The 19,479-nt window shown below is 44.7% G+C and overlaps 1 protein-coding gene across 2 annotated transcripts in view; it reads right to left on the minus strand.

The window, feature by feature from the left end:
• The window catches only part of SH2D4A (SH2 domain containing 4A), a 661,947-nt gene extending 649,118 nt beyond the window's left edge, over window positions 1-12,829 (minus strand). Inside the window, exon 1 of one of the 2 annotated variants that reach the window (XM_085640949.1) lies at window positions 12,721-12,829. The gene's annotated coding sequence lies outside the window, so the exon portion shown is untranslated. The remainder of the gene's footprint in view (window positions 1-12,720) is intronic. The other variant, XM_085640950.1, reaches the window with a different exon arrangement.
• Window positions 12,830-19,479: the final 6,650 nt, after the last annotated feature.

Consider the following 19,479-nt stretch of genomic DNA (forward strand, 5'->3'; position numbering starts at 1 on the left):
AAACAAATAAGACAGCAGTGTAATCCCCAGGTTGTCAAGACCAACTGGTGGAATTCATCCAGATTCAAAATGAACTGCAATAGACAAGATGTATATAGATTTGATAAAGCGAGCAATGGATGAATGTATTTAAAAAATGTTTTGATGCATGTATTGTATTGTTTTTTTAACTTTTATGGCCTCTTAGGCCGAAATAAAGTATTTTGATGATGATGATACGGCTTATGCACACTGGCACAAACTTACATGTATGTTGATTGACATAGAAAAGAAGTTTGTAGACCAGGTAGAAGATAGGCATAGGCAATTAGCAGTAAAATGTAACAATAGGGAAGGAAAATTTGGGTGGACCAAAGAAGAGTTAGCGCACAAGGCCAGAGGAAGTTATGGTCCAATTGCTTTAGACTTAGAAAAAATGAGGGAAGCTTTGCATTAGACAGGTACAAACCTACTATGATAAGATTTTTGTGGGACCGAGCGTGTGTGATCACATTTTCACTATTGAAGCCACCGCAAAGAAGTACCTGCAGGTGTGGAATGTGTATTTTGTGTGTGGGAAAAATACGTATGTTAGATTGCCACTGAATTGGTATGGCACGTGTTATGTGGCTGGTGTGTTTCCCAAAATATATCATGTGGATAATTTGGGACCTTTGGATGGGCAGTCGTCCCATAGAAAAAGGTGTGGTACAAGTGCGGGAGAGATAGCTGGAGATGTAGTTGGAGCGATAATACCAAGTTTGAGAGTGGTTTTGAGCGATGTAAAGATTAGAAGATTATCAACTATTGTGGACAAGTTATCGGCAAATACAGCCCAGTCTTTGCTACTTGTGGATGGAGAAATGGACTCGATAAGAGCTATGGTGATGCAAAATCGTCTTTTAGACATGTTGTTAGCAAAAGAATGCAGAGTTTGTAAAATGCTGAGGGTTCAACAGTGTTGTACTTGTATCCCAGATCATAGCCAGGATCTGAGGAAGTATATAAGTAACATTACTGAGATACATCATGAGGTACATGACTTAGCAATAGTAGGAGTTTGGGATAAAGTTGGTAAAGGATTTGGAAAGGTTGGAAGCTGGTTTGCAAATCTTGGAAAAGTATTTCTTGGTTACATCTTGAAGTCGATCATAATAGTTGTGATTTGTGTCATCCTTTTACTGGGGGTGATAAGAGCTTACAAGTGGAATAAAACAAGACAGGTTGAGATTTCTCTTAGACAGCGGGAGAGGAGAATGGAGAGACTGCAGGACAGTCACTACGAGAATCTCAAGAACCTAGAAAAGTTTCGACAGGGAAGACTGGCTACAACTTCTGTTTAGGTCGGTGCTTTCTACAGGGAGTTGCAATTGATTGTGATGACACTAGTTATCAGAGGGGGGACTGATGGAGCACAATTGTGCTCTTTTATTTGTAGGGGTGCATTCTAATCACGAGTAGTTTGCACTCACTCATATAATCCTTTGTCATGTTAACATTTGGTTATTAGACCGTGTAATAACGTGTAAAGTGATGTGATAGAGATTTTCATACAATATGGAGGGATCAACATTGTAATCATGTACTATTTGATGAAACCCTTAATGTGCCGCGTTTTACATGTGATTAACAAGAGATAATTTGTTTGCTTTGTAATACACCGATTTAAATATGCACCGTAGCAATGATCACGCATATATATGCTCAATGCAATTTCATGTAGTTTCTTATGTTAGCCGACTTCTTTAGGCCTCATGTGTATTTCCCCCTGGCTCTCTAGATGAGCTGCTAGTAGAATTCCATGTGTATGCAGAATCTGCTCTTTCTTACATTCCTGTTGCAGGTGGAGAAATTCATCTTTGTTAGTTAGAATAACGCTTTTGTTTTAGGAGCTAAGCCTAGGAAGGAGAGGATACATTTGAGCGAGAGATACTGATAATGTGGGACGGTGTTCTTTCTCACTGGAGAGGGCCTGGGAATCAAGGTCATTGAGCAAGAGTTGAGAGCACCGCTACCACATGGAAAGATACCTACGAGGAGGTGTCCAGCTGGATGGGATGATTGCGTGATGTGATGATGGGTGTGTCTTACGATATTGTGTTGGATTTAGGGATAGAGTCCAGGGACTTCTGCTGTGCCTTGAGAGGAGAGAGCATCTTAAGACAAGCTCTGTAACTTTATGCTACTTGACCCATTCAACGTGAGTGCATTTCTTTAGGAATCTTCACGTGCTGACACCTTTTCTAAAGTTGCCTATGCTAAGTAGGGATGTCATGATAGTGGTAGTGTAGGGCTAATGATTTTCACTGACAAACCTCCAATGAAGAAAATGATTGATGTTTACGCAGTTATATTCTGCGTCTTGATTCTAGAACTGGTCATCCTTTGTATGCAATATTGACTCAATTTTTCCCGTAGATTTGGCTTTGCATTAGTTGCAATATATTGCTACACCCTCATCTTGAGGTGTCTGTATGCCCAACTGTTTTTGGCTTTGTAATAAACTAACTAAAATTTGAATCAGGAGTTTGTGATTCTTCGGAGTCATGGTTCATTGGCATTGCAGCGTATGACTGGCAAATTATTTTCTCTCCCCTTCACACTTTTAAGCAGGAAGGAAGGAGACATCGACCAGGGGTTCCAGAGTAAGTCTAGAATGTGGAACCTGGCTCCTACAAGTACACTGCTCACAATGTATTTCCTTTGACACATACACCCATTTTCATCATTTATTACAGCAGCCAACGGTGGGGAGGACTGTGCCCAGATTGGTCATTTAAAAATGGCAACTGTAATTCCTTTGCTGTTCAGAGTTTTTTAATGAAATACTTAAATAACTGTATTACTCGACCTCCACACCCTCACTCTCCCCCTAGCCCCAAAGTGGTATCACATAATCAACATTTCAGAGCCCACTCATTCATAGGCCACCTTCATCATGGAAATACATTTTTTTTCATCATTCAAAGAGTTGGATTATAACAACTACTCAATGGCTGAACTCATGTATTTGGTGATAGCGTCCGGTGGAGATATGCAAACAGGATGTACAATTGTTGCTATGCCTCGCAGTGCCCCTAGGAAGCTGACAAGATAATTCAGGTTGACACAAAACTTTTAAGTCCCATGAGGATTGCATAGATTAGATGCCATTGACAAAAGAGAGTGGGAGGTGGTGTCATTTGACAGGTGAAAGTGATAAAGCTAAGAGAGGGTTGCAGTATGGATTCCATAATGGCATGAAGGAGGCTAGACGATGGCTAGGTGGATTCTTGCTTTGTGTTGCTGTTCCCTGTGAGTGGCATAAGGAACTGCCAGTGCTTAGACAGGCGGGGTGGTGGATCTGACATATGATAAAGGTACAAGAACACTTTTTGTGTAAGGGTGGCCTAGTGTCTCTTTGGGAGAAGCATAGGTTTGGCATAGGAGGGAGAACGAGTGCTTAGATTGGCTAAGAAAGTAAAGCATAAAATGAACTCCCTCACAAAATGAACAGTGCAGGAAGCATGCCAGTGGATTGAGGTGGGACCTGCCTGGGAGAGGAAGCTGTTTTGTGTGGGAGGTATCTAGCCACTTCTACTACGGTGTGGGCAAGGGAACATTGATGTTGACATTCTTTGAGTTCTAGTTGACCACGGTTGGAGTAATAGAACAGGAATATTATTATTTGGCCAGCTGTAGGCTCAGGAACTGTTCAGTTCAAAGACAGGCTGTGAGGGTGCCGACTGAGTGGTTTGATTCAATAGTGATGATCAAGAGGGTACGGTGGAGTTATATAGGGTAGCTTTAGGTGGATGGCTTATAGTCAATGGGATTAGACTTACAAAAGGATATTAGTGGTAGCTGTTAAGGTATGTGTGGACAGAACTAAAGCTCAGTCGCTGGGACAAAAAAACAGCCTGGGAGGGTTTCTGGCCATGGAAGATAGGCTTAGTAGCAATAAAGTGGGTGGGGAAAAGATTTGGTAAGCTGGAAAAAGGGAGACTAATAAAGAGAGGAGCTGGAATAGGAAAGGTCATCAGCCCTGGTACATGTGGAGGCAGGCTGGCCAGGGGCCAGTACATTGGAATTAATGAAGGAATGATGGCGCAGAAGGACACATTGATGATCATTGGTCCCATATAGGACTGGTAAACCAGGAAAAATTAACAGCTAGATAATAAGAACATTTGGGAAAAGGGGGATGGGACTTTGTACCAAACGGGGGGTCCTTTGATTAAAGAGCGGGAAGATTTGAAGTTAATTCAATGTATTAGCTTGATCCGGGGAACATTTACTAATTGTATGCAATAGAAACGCCAAGAATACAAAGAATGAGCTTTATCATGCCTCTGTAATAAAGCAACCTGTTCACGAGTTTATCTGTCCATCCCCAAGGAGTGGTAGCTGTTAGGTATGATGAAAATTAATGAATGTATAAATTAAAGTACATTGTAAGCATTGCGCTTGACTTTCGGTTGTTTTTTTAATGTCTGTTGTTTTTTTTTTTAATAGAGCATAAATGCAATTCAAAGGAATCTGTACTTTAGCCACCAATTATTGAAATACGTGCATTATGACATGTATGTGAAAGAAAGATTACGGATGACGCGTAAACGTCCCTTCCTTCAGAAAACAGACCCCTAAATGATCCGGAAACACTCATAATGCATAAATCACGTTACAATAGTTATTTCAACGTTCAGTCAGAAGATATTGATCTAGCCCTGTTCCGGAAGTTTCTCATGTTGTGCTTCTGTTGCTATGGAATGTTATCTGCTACCATCTCCTTTGATGACGGTGTCTACGACTGCAACCTAACAAAGCCCAGCAGAATTACCGGCCTCTCTTCACTACTGAGTCACGAACACACGAGTGCCTCAAACAGCAAACCTCGCCCATGCACTAGAATCAATGCACCTTCAGGTGTTCATGCAAGTTTAGCAGATTGTGCGATGCGTCTGTGTGTTTTACATTTTATCGACTCTATGATTTCTCCCTGCTAGGTTTTAAAGCTAGGACCAACCAAAAGGGAGCATGTTGGAAATGTAAAGCTGTCCGATTTACTATTAGGCCTACATGTCGGTTACTGCCTTCCCATCAGCACCTGCATGTTTTTTGCTTTAACAGGAACAGTTCAAGCTATTGAACTGTACCTGCTGCATGTGATTGAATACCAGCACAGCAGTTACTATTCAGCTCATCGGGACGGGATAGAGAGTTCACTGGCTGGACCGGTTTAAAATTTCGAACCAAGCTGTGGAAAACAAACATTGTAGAACAAAGCAAAAAGATGAAAACTGGTAGCAATCAAGACTTTGGCTGGACAAAATACAGACATGGAAATCAGCCCTGCCGAGTGCAACACATCTTGTGTTGATTAACGCATTTTGACAATTTTCCCGCAACCAAGGAGCCTGTCAAGCATTGTTGCACCTGGTAAGACTGACACAGCTGAGCAAATAAACAAGGGTGTTGAGCTGTGCCCTATCTCAGTAGGTAAGGGCCTGCGCTCCCTGTGTTTATATGATCAGTAACAGTGGCAGTCTTTATTAGGCCTGGGCAGAGTTTGCTGTGCGAAGTGGCAAAAAACCTCTGGCAACCTACACAGTTTCGCGAGCGGCGGAGTGTGTTACCTCGCCCCATTCCCACTGGTTGTTAGCACTGGGTGTTTGTCCTGCACTGTAAAATCAGTGAGAACGGCATCACACGCAACGCAAGAGGGCGCTGCTTCGTTTTGCCGCTCGGGTAGAAGTTCTACTCGAGCGGCAGCTTCCTCAACGTGAATGGAAGGTTTCTCAACGCGAGAGGTAGCGATCATCCGTGACTGCCCAAGTTGAGAAATCTCACTGGGAGGTGGTCTAGCATTGGATTTTCCTCACTCACACGCACCAACTTACCATTGGCAAGCACGAGCGAGGAAAAAACTCTGCTCCATGAAGCAGAGTTTTTTGGAACTCCGCGAGCACTGCCGAGCGTGAAAAACTCTGCAAACTCCACAAACGGAGCGGAGTTCACCGCCAGGCCTAGTCTTTATGTCAAGCCGTTACACTCACTGTCTAAGCCTCGTTATGCTCTCACTGAGCATTGCCCTGGAGTTAGCCTCCTCTCTGCAGCTTCGAATTAGCGTAACAACTCCAATGCTCACTGGTGCTTCTCTCAGTAGACCAGAAGGGGGACTTTACTTTTGTCCAAAGACAGCTCAAACTCTAGACCACAAAAATATCATTACTCGAGGGGTCGGGTACTCCCAGTTTGATGCATGATTTCACCAGTGGCCTGCGGGTTTTATTGCAATTCAGCGCGGAGTGCGTCCCTGTTCTCACTTCCACTGATCCCCAGGCAACTGGGCTGACAATCCTATAAAAAGGTAAGCCTTGCTATTTAAAAGCCTAAATATGTTAATAAGTGTAGGAACAATTGAATCTGCTTTGGTTACCCCCACTTTTTGCTGGTGTTCAACTGTTTTCTGACTAGTCTGACTGGGATCCGCCTAATCAGGACCCCAGTCACTGTGCTTCCTCCTTAAATTGGTTATGGTAAGTACCTTGGTACATTACTATTTGGCTACTGGAGCACCCTGGTAAGTCCCTACTATATGGTACTAAGGTACCCAGGGCATGGGTAATCCAGGGGCCCCTATGGGCTGCAGCATGTGTTATGCCACCCATGAGGGACCCTCCAAACTACCACTACAGGCCTGCCATTGCAGCCTGTGTGAGTCGGTGCATGCACCACTCACGAGCGGTATAAGTTTCCTTATATCTCTAACTCACACCACTTGAGACCTATACGTCACGCCTCTAGCAGGCCTTTCAATCCCAAAAGCAGGGTGGTCAGTTCATAGTGTGAGAATGGCCCAGAATGAGCAGACCACCCCTACAAACCCCAGAGTTCATTCTCTAGACTTTGTAAGTGAATCAGCCAGTACGATATAAAGAGGCCATGCATCAATACGCGAAGACCATCTTAACTGGCTGGAACTAACCTGGGCATGTTTGCTATCAAACATGTTGGAATCATACCCCAACATCCTATCTAGTGTTAGAGATATGATTCCATCCACGGTAGGGCCCCTTCGGGATGCCCTCCATGCTGTTGCCTTCAGCATCTCGATGGCTTGGGCAAAGCTACTGAACTTGAGTTACCTTCGTCTTCTGTGCCTCCTGGACGTACCGGTGTGGCATAGACTCTGTCCCCTCTGCTTTCAGGTACTTTGCGATATGAACCCACACCCAGGTTCTAACATCCTTCTGCAACAGCGGTCTCATTCTGAAGTCCTCGATTTTGCTCGACCATGGTTGTGGTTATCCCGGATGTATGACGTTACAACGCACACTTTTACAACGCATGCACTTACAACGCATTTTTTACAACGCATAATCCATTACAACGCATGACATTACAACGCAGGACACTACAACGCATTTTTAAAAAATACCTTTACAACGCATTACCATTACAACGCATATTACCTTTACAACGCATACCATTACAACGCATAATATTAAATTACATTTAAGGTAAGTATTAGATAGTATAGGGGTAAAAATTACTATTCTAACTCCAGGGGGTGCAACAGTAGGGTAAGTGTTGGATAGTGTAGGGGTAAAAATTACTATTCTAACTCCAGGGGGTGCATCAGTAGGGTAAGTGTTGGATAGTATAGGGGTAAAAATTACTATTCTAACTCCAGGGGGTGCATCAGTAGGGTAAGTGTTGGATAGTATAGGGGTAAAAATTACTATTCTAACTCCAGGGGGTGCATCAGTAGGGTAAGTGTTGGATAGTATAGGGGTAAAAATTACTATTCTAACTCCAGGGGGTGCATCAGTAGGGTAAGTGTTGGATAGTATAGGGGTAAAAATTACTATTCTAACTCCAGGGGGTGCATCAGTAGGGTAAGTGTTGGATAGTATAGGGGTAAAAATTACTATTCTAACTCCAGGGGGTGCATCAGTAGGGTAAGTGTTGGATAGTATAGGGGTAAAAATTACTATTCTAACTCCAGGGGGTGCATCAGTAGGGTAAGTGTTGGATAGTATAGGGGTAAAAATTACTATTCTGACTCCAGGGGGTGCAACAGTAGGGTAAATGTTGGATAGTGTAGGGGTAAAAATTACTATTCTAACTCCAGGGGGTGCAACAGTAGGGTAAGTGTTGGATAGTGTAGGGGTAAAAATTACTATTCTAACTCCAGGGGGTGCAACAGTAGGGTAAGTGTTGGATAGTGTAGGGGTAAAAATTACTATTCTAACTCCAGGGGGTGCAACAGTAGGGTAAGTGTTGGATAGTGTAGGGGTAAAAATTACTATTCTAACTCCAGGGGGTGCATCAGTAGGGTAAGTGTTGGATAGTATAGTGTAATATTATGCGTTGTAATGGTATGCGTTGTAATGGTAGTATGCGTTGTAATGGAATGCGTTGTAAAGGTAGTTTTTAAAAATGCGTTGTAGTGTCATGCGTTGTAATGTCATGCGTTGTAATGGATTATGCGTTGTAAAAAATGCGTTGTAATGGTAGTGCGTTGTAAAAGTTGCGTTGTAAAGGTTGTTCCCCGGTTATCCCGATTCTGAGGCTTTCCACGGGTGGGGTGGCTACTCAACCTCATGTCTTCCACGGGTACTCTTCGGGGTCCACTGGGAAGGGTCTTTTCCTCTTCAAGACTGCAACTGCAACATACTCGGAGTAGTATTGAGTACGCCGTTGTGTTTCCTCTTGGCCTACAGCTATCGTGGGACACCTAGAATCTCACCTGAGGTGATATCGTGGGTCCCCGCCTCACTACAACTATTGGGTACAGTCTCAACTACTATTGGGATTCGCATTCCACTAATTTTGTATATGGTTTGGTCTCCCCCTGGGGACCACTTTGTATTGGTACTGCTAATTGTTCTATTTTGAAGTATGGTCTGCATTGCCAGTAGGAGTAGGAGATATTGTATAGTGTTAGTGAGTGATTGTTTGTAATAAATATCAATGTTTATAATTTTTATAAGTACACTGGGTGGTTCCTTTTTCACTTAGCCTATGCCAAAGATTGGATACTGGAAAACCGAGCTGCTTTACACTCCTCCTAGACTAAGCCTGAAGGTTGCTCTCCACAGCTACCACTTAGAGAGCCTTTCTAAGGTTGTCTAATCCACTAAACTCACCATAAGGGTCGTCTTGATTAGCGCAGGGTGCTACACTTACATAAGTGAGCATCAAGTACTAAGGCAGCCTCTCATAACAATGAATTTTTCCCAAAACTCAGATTATGCGGAAAGCGGTCACGAGCATCATTTCCCTCAAACTCAGCTGTATACAGTCCATTTTTTTGTTTGAATTTTTTTATTAGGGTTTTGCATACAACATTCCATAATGTACATCAAATATATCATCGATGAATCACTTTTTACATCATTGTAAAGTATCATTACTGTTTACAAAGGGTGATTGCATTGGTTGCCTAGTCCCTGGAACCCCTTGACCTTGCTAAGATCGTAAATCTACTACTGGTTTGAACTCAGCTGTAAACAGTCCATGATGTCTTTTTATACCTATAATCAAAACAAAAACTCAAGGGCTTATTTACAAGGCCATTACACCACTGTTATGTCACTTTCTCCCATATAAAGAGTGACGTACTGGCGGCTCAAGGGGCTTGTAAATAAGTCCCTCAGTGTTCAATGACGGAAAAACATGGGGATAATGTTTCCCACTCCACAAATGCAAGGGGACACATCAATCACTGCATGATTTAAAGCATACATATTTCGACATGCCCCGATTGATACAAATCTGCCATTTTTTATATGACATATTAGCTTTGAATCACTAGTCCGCAAACCCACCACCTCCCTTTTTTTCAGTGCATGATTCTATCTTGAGTCACATGGATCCAAGCCTCCCTCACAATAACCCAGAGTACTGTCTGTGCCTGAATGGGCTTTGGTTAGCTAACCCCCCCGTCCCACACCACCCCTGACCCACACCTTCCAGCTCGCCAGGCTCTCAGCACTATCCAGATTTCTACTGCTGCTTCTATACTCTAAGTCTATGAATTTGCTCTTGAGGGTGATTGCTGTGTTTAGAAGCAGGAGCTCTGGGCCCCATGCATGATCCTACGCTTCTCAGTCCCTCTGCTATGACAGAAATGTCTAAGGCGTATGTGTTTCTCCTACTTGGAATAACCTGCTCACCCCACTTCGGAGTCCGTGGACTTTCAAATTCTGGTGGTTAATGAACTGGCTGCAGTTATTTGTGTTTTGTCTGCTTTCAACTCAATCTAAAGTAGCATAGAGGACACAGAGAGCTTTGAACTGGCATCAAGAAGCTGTATGAAAACTGCAAGGCATAGTGTTAGAACCATATTGTTTATTTTCATCAATCTTTCATTATCCTAAGTTTGCTAAAAAGTGTTCTTTTTGGGAAGCGATAAAGACTTATTAGTACAGACAATTCCTACCACTGCGTCACTTTTAAATCCTGTCTTTGTGTTTCTCCAGGCAAAGCACTCTCAACAAATAATGCCTACCAGTTTGGATGATATGTGACTCCGACATGTTATACTCATATTGTACTATGTAACATTTCCTGTATATTGACTTACACACTTGTATAATTCAGTGTATCTGTATAATGTCTGTGTGATGTAAAGCATTCTGACGTCCTGCATAGGGATAAATAGCTCTATAAAAAAAATAAAAATAAAAAGTAGTAATTGCTTTATAAAAAGCTATTAGTGTAATTACTCCTAGAGATACATCTGACATTCTTACAGTGCAGGTATATCTCTTCCATACAGCTGTTCAATAAAGTTAACATTGGCCTCCAATTCATAGTTTAAATCTTAGGCACTTGTGAAGTGTCAAGCTCTCCTTGCCACTGACATTAAGGTGTTTGGCTGTAAACAAATCACAGCAAAACCAAAGGAAATGATGGACGGAGTGTTGAACATTGCAAGCACTCACATCCAGTCAACTGATCTGGGTTTAATCCACCACCGTTCTTTGTGCCTCATGGGAACAGTCCAGCCCGAACTGCCAAGCCATGTCTTCCCTGGACCGGAAACAAGCTTCCTAGGACCGGTTTCTGGCATTTCAGCCGTCTTCAGCCAGGCTTGCTTGAATCCAGTGGCAAAGTGAGCAAGGGACTCACGTCTGAGCATACCCTGGCAGTTCAGGCTGGACTGTTCCCATGAGGCACAGGGTCAGACTGATTTGCATATGGTCATGTCTGAACTGGGGTGGCAGAGTGGGCTAAAGAACGGTGATGGATTAAACCCAGATCAGTTGACTGGGGGTGAGTGCTTGCAATGTTCAACACTCCGTCCATCATTTCCTTTGGTTTTGCTTTGTTCGCCATAAGTTGGCAGGGTATGCTCAGACGTGAGTCCCTTGCTCACTTTGCCACTGGATTCAAGCAAGCCTGGCTGAAGACGGCTGAAATGCCAGAAACCGGTCCTAGGAAGCTTGTTTCCGGTCCAGGGAAGACATGGCTTGGCAGTTCGGGCTGGACTGTTCCCATGAAGCACAGGGTCAGACTGATTTGCATATGGTCATGTCTGAACTGGGGTGGCAGAGTGGGCTAAAGAACGGTGATGGATTAAACCCAGATCAGTTGACTGGGGGTGAGTGCTTGCAATGTTCAACACTCCGTCCATCATTTCCTTTGGTTTTGCTGTAAACAAATCACAGCCAGGATTAAACTAAACCAAAAGGAGGGCTGATGACGCTCTAAGTATTTTTGCTGGGCCCAGCTCGATATGAAAAGAAACCCAACCTCACATCTTGCAGGTTGCTTCTCCAACCGCAAAGCAGGCCAAGTGCAAGCATAGCAAAATGTGCTCAGGTGTCGGCAAATTATATGGGGGAAAATGTAGCACTATTTGACTAAGGCTGGCCTGATCCTGGAAATGGCTGAGTAAAAGCTGCTGAATGTGGCTTGATCCCCTCATTCCCTGCACAGGATGGAGACAATACCACTGGTATTGTGTGTGTCAGTCTATTTGTTCATGCTCTGGTGACAGACATTAAGCTGTTGGGCTCTGCTCCTCTGTTCCTGCCTCAGTCTCTCCTACTGTGTCTGATTCGTCAAAGGCATAGATGCAGCAGGAAAGCCTCGCCCCTTTCCGTATGGATGGTCTGTGGCCCACAGGATCAGCATGTCATATGGCAATATACTGTACCCCCCTTTTAGGCATCATTATAATTAAAAATGGTGTAATTCCTGAAAATAATCTCTTTATAAGGATCAATTAGCTTGTTTGGTTAATGATAAAATGTCACACCTATACTTGAAATCTCACACATAACTACTCCGCAAACTTGGAAATAACACATACATGCAAACTGGAAACTTAGCAGCTATGGTAAATATCATACCATGAGGAATATAATTTTGTTGACACATCAAAGCAGTTAGACTAAAATCATCAAATGAATCCTGGGTATGTATCCTTGCATGGTGCAAATACGTACGGACCCTGTTTCGGCATTTATTTTGGTAACATAAGGAGATCAACTCAAAGGTTTTTTCCGATCGTTTTGTATTAGAAACAACTGTCAAACAATGCCTGTTTTGCGGCGTTTGTCATAGACATTGGGTATCGGTGTAAAGCTGCACTGTTAACGATTTGTCAACACGCTCCTTCTAAACAAAATCTGTTCCTAAAGACCTACACGGAATAAGATACATCTATAATTTATCTCACCGCGAGTACGCAACCTCCCAATAAAATAATGAAAATTAAGAACATGCTGACTTTTCCAGACGTACCACGTTGAAACTTCCGTGTTTCTTGCTTCATGTACCCGGGCTTTCTCCTTCAAAGATCCCTGCTCGAAAGCAATTGGGAAAAAACCGAAACTGAAAGAGTACTTCCTCATTCCATCTAGTAGGTGGGTCTATGCTAGGATTTCCACGCCTCTAATACATTCCAGTTGGGTTACTGTGCTCGTGTGTTTCTGCTTGAGGTCACGCTGTGTTACTGATTTGTCAACACGCACATTGCAATTCATTCTGATTGCCAGTTTGTGCTGGACTGGAGGACTGTTACAGACTATCACAGACAGGATGCAGTTGAGCTGTCGGTGGTGGCGCATGCAAATGTGTGGAATTCCTAGGGGCTTCGATACCAAACAATCACGTTTTACAGAGATTTTTAAAAAGAACGGGCACACAGAAACTCAAGAACTCAAAGTTCCCAGAGACAGTCATTTTTCTCGAACTAAGATACCCACACAGCAAATGCATTTTAGAACAAGTGCACAAAAACAAACAAATAATGTGGAATGGCTCGAAATCAACATTACAAACGATTTTTCGAGGACAGCTCTAAGATTATAAATGACTTTCCGGCCCCAAAGCAACAGCTCGGAGATAAGAATTTACCCGTCTCTTTTGTAGGCACATTAAATGTAGGATAACCACAAATGCATAGTCGTGATTTGCTGGGGATCAAGTTTTATTTTCTTTGATCTGAATTAGTCAATACCTAACTAATCTTCACAGATCAACACTTTTCCTTTGGTCAATGGACCTTTAGTCAAGTAGTTGATGGTGATATTAACAAATTAATTAATTTATCTGATATCTTTCGATAAAATGATCACAGACTCAAAGTAAGATTCAATAGATTTTATCTAATAATTCAATCCAAATGAATGCTCATTTATATAGATTCACAGTGCAAACTCCATCAACTTTCATGGGAGAGAAAATTCATTTAACAAATACATTGAATTCACAGACACATTCAACAATGTAATGCATTAGGAGTGGATAGATGAAGAGACAAAAGGACATAATATCTAGCAAATTCAAGACAGGAAATGTAGTTACCTAAAGGTGCAGTGGGAAACCCAACCCCTGGCCAGAAGGGTTAGTGGAGGTTACATGATAAAGTCAGGAGACAAAGACTGTAGGATAGGTGCAGGATAGATTTATACTTACAATACTTCTCTAGAACCCGATGCACCGGAGCGCATCCCTCTCTTACACTCTCTCCCTCCTCGATATTCTTCAGCAAAATCTTCAATCTAATCAGGCTGTCTTAAGTATTGAACCTTCTCAGTCTGTTCTTCCCAGCAGCATTTCTCGCCTATTCCTCACTCAGCATCAACGTCTCTTCATAGCAACAGCTCTCTCTTAATCTTAAGTCACTCAAGTTATACCCTTTAATTTTGCATGTCCCACCCTCAAAGGTTGCAAATATCTGTGAATCATGAACTCCGATTGGCCGGGCCAGGGGAGTTGTCATCATCTCATGCGGTCATACCAACATTCTTAACTAACATTCTTAACTAATTCTTTGTTTAGTAAACCCTGCCCACTTAAGTTATTACATTTTAGGGACACTTCCTTTAACAAGCATCTCACAAAATAGATTGATACACTTTTTAAATGATCTCTTCAGTTGAGGAACTTTCTCAAGCACTCATCCTTGGATCTTGGCAACCGATCAATGTCCCGGTCAGCAGGTCATTTCCAGATCTTAGTGCGCAGATTCAACTTTCGTTACGTTTCACCCGCCATCTTTTCTTTTGGCTAAGCACATCAGGCCCAAAATGCTCACTATTGATGAAAGAATCATAAACAGATGTTAATTTCCCTTCTACTCTATCCCATGTTTTTTTCTTCTTTGTTAAGCAAGGCGTTAGTACCGAAAAACTTCTTTTAAAATCCAGGCGAGCATATGCCAGGCATTCAAGACCTATAGTTAGCAACTCCTTGCGCATGCGTGAGACTTTTCTACTCACATGGGTTAACCACGTGGTTGTTTACGCGGGCCTGGTTCGCACATGTGCAAGGCGATTTTCGGTTTCAAGCGGGATTTCAGTTACGTAGCTGTAAGAAACTGTCTCCATATGTACTGCACCAAAGTGAGGTACAGTGTGTATGGAGTCCAAGGGTCTGCAGAGGTTTGACAGAGGTTAAAGTTAGATAGAACCTTACACTCTAAAGTGGTAGCTTGGTCGAGCAGTAAGGCAGTATCAGAGGACAGTGTTAAGCATTTGATGTACACATTCAGTCAGCAAATGAATTCACACACTCAAGAACTGAACTCTACGCCAATTGTTTTTGTATAAAAAATATACAGTTGTTTTATTTCTAGAACCAAGCAAGCCCGGTACAGGTAAGCACGTAAATACTTTTCAGCTACAAGATGCTGTTGTTGAAGACTTTCAAAATACAGTAGGACTTTGTACCAATTTGAGTTTACAGGGGTTTCAATGTAATGCACAAACTTAGTAGACTCAGAACTTAGGAATCAATAGGCTTTTTCAGTAAAATACAATTAAATTACTTTTCGGATTACTTTTACTAACACAGTGCTGGATCCGAGATTCAGCACCGGGACATGTACTGAAAACAGTTGAGTAGATGCGTTTTAGTAAGTTGTACGATTTTTTTTTTTTAAAAAAAACCTTTATTTACACATCAAATATTCACAGTCATGGGCCTACAACCGCCTGGGCCGGCCGCTAACGTAGAAAAAGGGAGGAAAACAATAATACAGCAATCATGAGAGCAGGAGCGAACCGCACGCGTAACGGCTGCAGCCGCCCACAACTGAACCCAGCACTACAGAAAGGTTTCTTATTAACTGGTTTATAAATAAAAACAACAAAAAGAAACTTAGACCAGGCAGAAGAACTCCATTAGCAGGGACTTGCTCTCTCATGGGCGGGGGACAACAGCGACAATGCAGCCCATTACACAGTTACTCGCGTTAAGAAGGGCAGGGGGGGGCAGGGAGGAAATCGGTCATCAATCCTGCAAAGCGAAAGGGGAAAAGGACCAGGAACATCAAAGTCAAGGGGACATCGTTACGTCTGGTGTGACCACCAAGGGGGGGGTGCATATATCCCCACGGTAGGAATTCCAGGGACCCCACATCTTACTCCATTTCTTAGGTTTGCCTCTGGCCACGTAAACCGTCTTCTCTCGGAACATGCACCAATCCATATTCTCTTTCCACTTCGTAACTGTGGGAGGCCTACTGGAACCCCAGAGCTGTGCAATGTCTCTTTTAGCGATCATGTTGCCCAAAGTCACCCAGCGTTCTTGTGCCACATCGCAGTCAGTCGGTTCCCACACATTCAACACACATCGCCGAGCCTCAGGGAGCAGAGCCACACCCGTAACCTCCTCCATCACTGCATGCACACCTGTCCAGAAACGTAGCACCTTCGGACACTCCCACAGAATATGAAGAAAAGTACCAAGCAGGCCACAACCACGCCGATATAAACCATCACTTGTGTAACCCATGTGAAGCAAGCGGGGACCGGTGACATAGACCCTATGTAATATCTTTAACTGCACAAATCGAAGGCGAGCCGGTATGGCAACCTCCCTCGGTGAGGCTATGGCCGCGACCCAGTCCTCATCGTCCAATTCTAGGCCATCGGCGACCCAGACCTCTCGCAAATGTGTGAGGAGGTCCGCTCGAGTATTGATCAGTTTTTTGTAGATCAGGGAAATAGTACTATCCGGCAGGTAACCATCAAGTAAACGATCTTCCAACGGGGAGGCTGCAGGGATATCTGCAGGATTCGGGAAAGCGGAAAGTAGCGCATGGCGCATCTGCGCATAGCGAAAGAACTCCCTATCGCTCAGCTTATATTCCGTCTGAAGAGCTTCAAACTTTTAAAAGCTCCCTTCGTCCAGAGATCCCCCACACGACTAATTCCAATCAAATCCCACTTCTCAAAGCCCTTAGTACGCCATAAACCACCCAACGCATCAGACGCATACAGTGGAGTCGCACGAGACTGACGGCCCGTCCATCCCGTAGCAGCGGTGGCGCAGTGCCAGGCACGTACTGCATTTTTCGTAGGACCTGTTAAATTAGTGCCTCCCTTCGTAGAATAAAGCGCCCTATTGAAATCTCTGCCCGGCAACAGTAGCTTATCCATCTCGTACGCGGGTTTCACCGCCGGGCCATATGTCCCATGGTTCACCGCCACCAACTGGGCCGCCCAATAATACCTTCTAATGTCAGGGAGAGCTATGCCACCGTCATACCATGGAAGGGTCAATTTAGCGAGAGCAATTCGCGGGCTCCCATCCCAAACTAGTTGCCTCTGTAGGCTCTCTACCTCACTAAAATATCGGGCGGGCACCACGTCCAGCGTATTCTGCAATGCATACAAAAAGCGTGGAAGAGACATCATTTTGAATAAGGCTGCCCGGCCAAGCGGCGATAGCGGGAGCTTCCGCCAACGAGCAACATCGGCCCGCAGCCGCTGGAGCGGGGGCAGCAGATTCAGAGCATAACGGACCGCCGGATCCAGGGACACGTGGATACCTAGGTATTTAAATCCAGAATGTGAAATCTGAATCGGACAGCCACGAGGGAGAAGAGGGGGGTCGCCAACCAGCACATAAACACAGGATTTCACCCAATTAATGACAAGCCCTGAATTGCGACCGAAGGAGTTTAATACATCAAATAACACTATCAACGATTTCCGCGGGGAGGTGAGATAGAGCAAAAGATCATCTGCGTAGAGTGACACGCGATCCTCAAACGTCGGTGTCCACCGAATACCCATCATGGAGGGTTCCCACCGGAGCCACGCCGCCAAGGGCTCCAACGCAAGAGCAAAAAGAAGCGGGGACAGGGGGCAACCCTGCCGCGTGCCCCTCCCAAGCAAAAAGGGGGTAGAAACTCTACCATTCACCACCACCTGCGCCAGCGGTTCCACGTATAACAACTTCACCCATCCAATGAATCCAGGTCCAAAACCAAACTTAGCCAGCGCCGCCCAGAGATACGACCACTCCAACGTGTCGAACGCCATCGTGGCGTCTAAGGACGCCAAAATGGCGGGCTCCTGAATAGAATCAACTCTCGCGAGGACTCCGTGGAGGCGCTGCAGGTTCAGCGCGGTGTTGCGGTGCGGAATAAAGCCAGACTGGTCCGGATGTACCAAGTCACCAATGACTTTAATCAAACTATTAGCGAGCACTTTAGCGAGAATCTTAGGTTCTGCGTTTAGGAGTGAGATAGGCCTATAAGACGCACAGCAATCACGCGGCTTGCCCTCTTTATGGATCACCACAATAGTCGCTAGACGTTGATCACGCGGAAGGGAGCCGGCCTCTCGGGATGCAATAAACATCTCGCGGAGATAAGGTGCCAGCCTATCTGGACGAAGCTTGTAAAGCTCAATCGGAAGGCCGTTCGGGCCGAGAGCCTTTCCTGAACGGACCGAGCGAATCGCCGATGCTATCTCATCGTTCGTCAACGCCGCATCCAGCAATTCTTTATCATCGACAGAGAGGCACGGCAATGCAATATCTCGTAGCAGTTGACGAGAGTCGTCTTCTGGCCTCTCCGAGACCGGAGAGTAGACGTCTCGCAAATGGTCCGCAAAACAGCTCACAATCTCCCCCGGATCCGTAACACTCACACCATCAGCACGCACAATCACCAGGACCACACGACTCGCTCGCTCTCTCCTCTCCAGCCATGCAATCAACTTTCCAGCCTTGTCACCAACATCATACAGGCGCCCCTGTTGTTCCCGACTAGCGAGCCTGGCCGCATCCGTAACCAACGCCCTATAATCCGATTGTTTAAGGCAAAGGGCATGGAGTTTATCCCGTGTGACCCCCCGCCGGAGATCCTCTTCCAAGTCAGTTATGTCAGACTCCAGGTGTACCACCTCCTCAGTTTTACGTCTCTTAGCAAGGGAGATCAAGGATAGGGCCTGCCCACGGATGACCACCTTGAAAGCCTCCCACAATGTTACGGCCGATGAGACTGAACCCTGATTTTCTACAGAATAACGGTCAAGAGACTTAACCAAAAGGGCACGAGTTGTGGGGTCATGCAAATACCAGGGATTAATCGGTGCCACCCTCCCCCCTGCCCCCAAGACCACATCTAAGTGTAGCAGGACCGGGGAATGATCAGAGATGCCACGAGCCAAATGTCTGACCTCCCCGATCATTTGAGCTTGGGCGGCCGGCATCAGCACATAGTCCAATCTAGATAAGGAGCCGTGGGCGCCAGAGTGAAATGTAAATTGGGCGAGCCCCGGATGCATCGATCTCCAACAGTCCACAAGCCCCATAGTGTCGATAAAGCCACCCAGCCAAGAGTGTGCCCCGGGGAGGTCTCTGGGAGGGTGCCGATCCTCTCTACCCGATACCACAGAATTGAAGTCGCCACCTACCAGCAGGAGGCCCTCCGGGAGCCCAAGCAGCAACCCTCCCAAGTCCGCAGCAAAGGTGGTGGTTTGCAACCCAGGGGGGACATAAACTGAAACCAAACACAAAGTCTGTCCTTCCCACCGGCCAACCAACACCACGTAACGCCCCCGGTCGTCGTGCATCACCTCATCAATTTCCAGCGGGAGAGAGGATCGAACCAAAATGCCCACCCCTCTGGAGCCGGTAGTAAAACCAGAGTGGGCCACCAAACGGTAGCCCCTTCTATTCATAGCATGGCATGAGTGTCCCACCAAATGTGTCTTCTGCAACAGAACTACATCAGGAGAGAGACGTTTCAGATATTGTAGC

Source organism: Triturus cristatus, chromosome 2_2 (assembly GCF_964204655.1).
Source record: "Triturus cristatus chromosome 2_2, aTriCri1.1, whole genome shotgun sequence".
NCBI lineage: Eukaryota > Metazoa > Chordata > Amphibia > Caudata > Salamandridae > Triturus > Triturus cristatus.